General features: G+C 42.6%; 1 protein-coding gene across 2 annotated transcripts in view; it reads right to left on the bottom strand.

Annotated features, from left to right (window-relative positions):
• PDCD4 (programmed cell death 4) overlaps positions 1-6058 on the bottom strand; it is a 29408-nt gene extending 23350 nt beyond the window's left edge. Inside the window, exon 1 of one of the 2 annotated variants that reach the window (XM_029245509.1) lies at positions 5317-6058. The gene's annotated coding sequence lies outside the window, so the exon portion shown is untranslated. The remainder of the gene's footprint in view (positions 1-5316) is intronic. The other variant, XM_029245508.1, reaches the window with a different exon arrangement.
• Between the last annotated feature and the right edge of the window lie 228 nt (positions 6059-6286).

Here is a 6286-nt window from a genome sequence, read left to right as displayed (position 1 = left end):
AAAAAAAAAAAAAAAAGCCTGTATTTCTGAATGTGCCAAAGCACCCCTTTAACTTGGAATTAAAAGATGTGTTTGTTACCATACGACCCAGCAATCCCACTACTGGGCATATACCCTGAGAAAACCATAATTCAAAAAGAGTCATATACCACAGTGTTCATTGCAGCTCTACTTACAATAGCCAGGACATGGAAGCAACCTAAGTGTCCATTGACAGATGAATGGATAAAGAAGATGTGGCACATATATACAATGAAATATTACTCAGCCATAGAAAGAAACAAAACTGAGTTATTCATACTGAGGTGGATGGACCTAGAGTCTGTCACACAGAGAGAAGTCAGAAAGAGAAAGACAAATACCATATGCTAACACATATATATGGAATCTAAAAAAAAAAAAAAAAAAAGGTTCTGACGAACCTAGGAGCTGGACAGGAATAAAGGCAAAGATGTAGAGAATGGACTTGAGGACACGGGGAGGCAGAAGGGTAAGCTGGAACGAAGTGAGAGAGTGGCATGGACATATACACACTACCAAATGTAAAACAGATAGCTAGTGGGAAGCAGCCGCATAGCACAGGGAGATCAGCTCGGTGCTTTGTGACCACCTAGAGGGGTGGGATAGGGAGGGTGGGAGGGAGACGCAAGAGGAAGGAGATATGGGGATATATGTATATGTATAGCTGATTCACTTTGTTATAAAGCAGAAACTAACACACCATTGTAAAGCAATTATACTCCAATAAAGATGTTAAAAAGAAAAAGATATGTTTGCTATACATGCTTATTTCAAGTTAAAGGAATATATACACATTCCAAATTTTTTAGGAATACCAGGCCTCATAATTAATCTGCTATACATAGATATTGATTAGTTCGTTACCAATGAACTCTAAGAACTAGTACTCTAACATGCAAACAACACGGTTTTGGTTAAAAAAAAAGACATGACTGACTTATTTTTCACACTAAAACATATCTGAAGGCAGATAAATCTGCCATTTCATCACGTAGGCATCTGTAATTACTGTCCTAAGACTGAGATCAGGAGAAATTTTTTAACATCTTTATTGGAGTATAATTGTTTTACAATCGTGTGTCAGTTTCTGCTTTATAACAAAGTGAATCAGCTATACATATATCTCCATATGTCCTCCCTCCTGCATCTCCCTCCCACCCTCCCTTATCCCACCCCTCTAGGTGGTCACAAAGCACCAAGCTCATCTCCCTGTGCTATGCAGCTGCTTCCCACTAGCTATCTGTTTTACATTTAGTAGTGTATATATGTTCATGACACTCTCTCACTTTGTCCCAACTTACCCTTCCCCCTCCCCGTGTGTCCTCAAGTCCATTCTCTATGTCTGCGTCTTTATTCCTGTCCTGCCCCTAGGTTCTTCAGAACCTTTTTTTTTTTTTTAGATTCCATATATATGTGTCAGCATACGGTATTTGTTTTTCTCTTTCTGACTTACTTCACTCTGTATGACAAATTCTAGGTGCATCCACCTCGCTACAAATAACTCAATTTTGTTTCTTTTTATGGCTGAGTAATATTCCACCATATATATATGCCACATCTTCTTTATCCATTCATCTGTCAATGGACACTTAGGTTGCTTCCATGTCCTGACTGTTGTAAATAGAGCTGCAGTGAACATTGTGGTACATGACTCTTTTTGAATTATGGTTTTCTCAGGGTATATGCTCAGTAGTGGGATTGCTGGGTCCTATGGTAGTTCTATTTTTAGTTTTTTAAGGAACCTCCATACTGTTCTCCAAAATGGCTGTATCAATTTACATTCCCACCAACAGTGCAAGAGGGCTCCCTTTGGGAGAAATATTTTAAATCAGCATTTTCTATAATGAGAGAATTACTTTTATAATCTGAAAAAACCATTCTTTTTTTTTTTTTTTAAATCTTACCTATTTAAGAAAGGAATAAGTACAACGATATTAGCATCTCTATATTTTAGACCTTGGTTTCAAAATGGCTTAAAAATTATTAATGCTGGAAGGTTCTGGTTGATGAAATCAGTTACCTTTTATTTAGACAATTAGTGATAAAAATCAACTGTTATTTGTAAAAAAAAAACACTATCAAAATATATTTTCATAAAAACTATGACCAGAAGATTTAACCAAATGCGATTTCAGAATCTCTCTGGAAATATTTTTTAAATAGTGGTTTAGAGTACTTAAGTATTTAACTGTTTAAGAATTTATCTGTTTAGGTAACATAGGTTAGATGTAAGTCCTTCCAGCCATTTATAATCATTTCCCCAACAGTGTGACCTTTTTTTAAGATATAAAGTGCACAAATTAATAAGAATGACTAATAAACTAATTACAAAAAAGCATTTAGTTTTTATATAACATAACCTACTGTTAGTTGTCATTTTAGAAAGACGATATGATGCCTCCTGAAACTCAAAGGGAAAACTGACTTTTAAATTCCTCAATATATACCATTCTAACATCTTACAAGTTTTACAGCCCTTTTCTCCAGAAAACTTCTCCTTTCTCCTACCAACTTCAGATTTAGGGGAAAAAAAATGAACCTCAGAAATAAGTACATAGAGATAATGGACATATATACACTACCAAACGTAAGGTAGATAGCTTAGTGGGAAGCAGTTGCATATCACAGGGAGATCAGCTCGGTGGTTTGTGACCGCCTGGAGGGGTGGGATAGGGAGGGTGGGAGGGAGGGAGACGCAAGAGAGAAGAGATATGGGAACATATGTATATGTATAACTGATTCACTTTGTTATAAAGCAGAAACTGACACACCATTGTAAAGCACTTATACCCCAGTAAAGATGTTAAAAATAAAAAAAAAGATATATATACAAAAATAGTTTGCAAACATAAACATTTAGTATCCTCCAGGACTGAAAATGCCTTATCTGTTTCATTTCAGTATATGAATTACATGCTATAGGAAAGTGAAAATGTCACATGATACGTGTGTGAGATTTTTAAACTGGAGTTACATTTTAAAAAATCATTTTCATTCTTGATACAAATATAATCTTCAAGAGAATACTTTGTGCAGAACCTAGCTAATAAAGGAAATGATTATAACTAATGTTTTAAAAGCCCTTTATAATTCAAAAAGAATTTTACATGCATTATTTCATGTACCTCTCAGAACAATCTTGAGGTAGGAACTCCACTTTGCATACAACTAAACAGATTCAGAGAAGGTAGATCACTAATCTCTCCAAAGAGAGATAGCTGCTCACTGGAAGAACCAGGATTAGAACCCAGACATTCTAAATCCACTACTGTTTGCACAAGTTCAACGCAAGACTTTAATATCCCACAGGAAGGCTCTTTTCTAGGGTTAACAGAGAGAAGCTTACTAAAACACAGACCCCTACTGTTATAACAAATTTTTAAATACTGCTTTTCAAACACTAAAAATAATACCTAAACTATTACACAAACGACAGGCAAAGAAAATTATCAGGTAATTGACTACAAATAACCTACCAGGTTTGTTTTTATTAAATAATTATCACAACAACAAGAAAAAGTCCTGTCTGGGTCTTTTGGCAATGATAACACATTCAAGAACTCAGGCACACTTGATAGCAACACAGGTGTTTTAAAAGAGTTTACAGAAAGATAAAGATGTGCTCCCTGTTTTTACTCTCTTCAAAGTAATGACGGTTTCCAGTTACTTAACAATCCTTAAAATTTCTGCCCCAAACTTAAATGTAAAGCAAAAAATCTAAACTCCACATCCTTCATACTAAACCATAAAATTAATTTTCAGTAAGAAAACAAAACTGTAAGTTAGACAAAAGGCTGAAATTAAACATTGTTTTCATTTCTCCAATGTGTTTCACAGAAACATACAATCAGAAGTATTCAATTGCCAAGACATTTACTAAAAGAGTCTGGCTTTCCCACCTCACCTCCCCCCAAAAATCTATTTCCTGAAATATACCTCATAAACCACTTCGACATTTTTTGGGAGTCAAATTTAGGCCATATATTAACTACCACTTGTATTCATTCCAGGGCTACAATCACAGCTAACTAGCCATTTAAAACAAAATGAGCTAAAAGCATTCGACCACAATGATGCAAAAATAAGCAGGAAAGAAAAATATCAAAATATCATTTATTTTTGCACTCCTAGCAACCATGTTTCCTTTCTCATTACTACAACAGAAAAACCAATCAAAATATAACTCAAAGACGCTTGCTGAGATATTAAGGAGTTTAATAAACCTGGAATAAAGTAAAGTTAAGGGCATAAATACCAATAATTTACAACACATCTGCAGTGGTCGTTTTTTTAAAAAAAAGTGAATGGTGGTTCCTAAAAAGCCTTACATTAGCAAGAATGCCAAAATTCTAAAATTTAACAGTGAAAATGCAACAAAAACACAGGCGGTGACTTTTTTTTCCCCCAGAGGAAGGTGCATTTTTAATCATTTTAATCATCTGTAGATATCACACAGTTGCTAGCTACGCGGTCAGTTCTCACTAGGGCGTAGGGAGACAGGCGATTTTGACGTCTGCAGTTTTGAAGCTCTTGGAAAAACAAACACCCTCCCCTTGCACACTGCAGCACCAAACTGACAAATGCAGCCTATACAGCAAGCGTTTCACAGAAGGGGGCTCCCTTCCTGCCTTTGTTTTCTCCTGGAAATTTCATTTAAACTAAACAAGCGACCCTTTACCCGACCGGGGTGGGGGGGGGGGGCTCTGCGAAGTACGTGCAGGGCCCGGGCAGCGGGCACGTGTCCGCCTCCCAGAAGCCACTCCCGCCGCGCAGGCCGGGACTCTCGCAGCACCCATTCAAGGCCGACCCCCGGGGGATGCTGGACCGGGGCGGCCGGAGGGCCGGGTCTGGGAAGACGGGCCGGAGCCCCAAGGAGGCCAGGGGGCGGGGAAGGCGCAAACCTTCCTCACAGGATTTCAGTCAGGCCAGAAACTCGCCTCCAGACGCCCACCCCCAAAGGAAAATGAAAACTCGGCCTTCTGGGGGACGAGGAGCCCCTCGCCGGCGAGCGCCCCGCGCGCCCCTCTAAGCCCGGAAGGGGTCCGGGAGGCGGCGGGCCCGCGCCGCCACGCTCTGGGCCCAGGCCTCCTCAGCCCGGGGCGTTGGGGAGGGCGCGGCTGGGCCTGCCGAGCTCCAAGGAGGCAGCGGACCCCTCCCCGCCGGCTCGGACCAGACCTAGCCGCGGCCTCCACGCCCCCTCCCCCTCCCAACGAGCGGCTGCCTCCGAGAAGAGGCAGGGGCTGCGGGAGAGGTCGCAGTCGTCCCAAGCGCGTGAGCCGCGCCGCCGCTACTGACCCCTCAGGCCGCCGCCGCCGCCGCTCGTCCACGTCCCTGGTCCGCCGGCCCCGACACAGCACCTCAGCCCCTGGCAGCCGCCTCGAAGCGTCTCGGGCCAGTTTCGCTCTGTTTTTGTTTTGTTCTACCCAGTAACACGGAGGCGACAGGTCAGCGTTTATTGGCCGAGGTGAAGAGCTCTTCTGGCCAATCGTGGCGGTAGAGCGGGAGTTGCGGAGGGAATGGGAGGGAAGTGAAACGTGGAAAGCTGGGCAAGGGCGCGGGAGGGCGCATGCGCATCGGGCTCCGGGGCCTGGCTGGAGCGGGAGCAAGAGCGGGGAGGGAAGCTGGAGTGGGGGGAGGCTGGGAGGTACGGCGGGATGGAAGTGTGGGAGAATCGGGCTGCGGAATAGGCTGAAGCTGCTCACCCATTCTCCTCACAGGCCGGTCAGAAACTCGGCGGAAGCAAAGGCTTTGGGCTTCCTGAGGGGCCCTGCCTCAACTTCCCGACACTCCTCAAGGGGATACCCTTAACCTCTACATTTCCTTCTCCCGCTGGCCCCTGCTCTCTCCTTAGCTCCTACTGTGTGCAAACCCCATGCTAAGAAGATTTGCGAATGTGCTCGGCCCTTTGAGGTTGAAATCACTCCCATTTCATAGATGAGGAAACAGACTCAAAAACTCTTTGAAGTCCCGTTGCTAAGTATGCCTAATCGGGTCCCTGGGGTTCAAACTCACACACGTATATGGAATCTAAAAAAAAAAAAAAAAAAAAATGGTTCTGAAGAACCTAGGGGCAGGACAGGAATAAAGACGCAGATGTAGAGAATGGACTTGAGAACACGGGGAGAGGGAAGGGTAAGCTGGAACGAAGTGAGAGAGTGGCATGGGCAAATATACACTACCAAATGTAAAATAGGTAGCTAGTGGGAAGCAGCCGCATTGCACAGGGAGATCAGCTCCGTGCTTTGTGACCACCTGGGGGGGTGGG

Source organism: Monodon monoceros, unplaced genomic scaffold (genome assembly GCF_005190385.1).
Source record: "Monodon monoceros isolate NGI ecotype Baffin Bay Population unplaced genomic scaffold, NGI_Narwhal_1 Super_Scaffold_4, whole genome shotgun sequence".
Lineage (NCBI taxonomy): Eukaryota > Metazoa > Chordata > Mammalia > Artiodactyla > Monodontidae > Monodon > Monodon monoceros.
The sequence above is the reverse complement of the archived record's forward strand: the minus strand, read 5'-3'. Positions and strand labels throughout refer to the sequence as shown.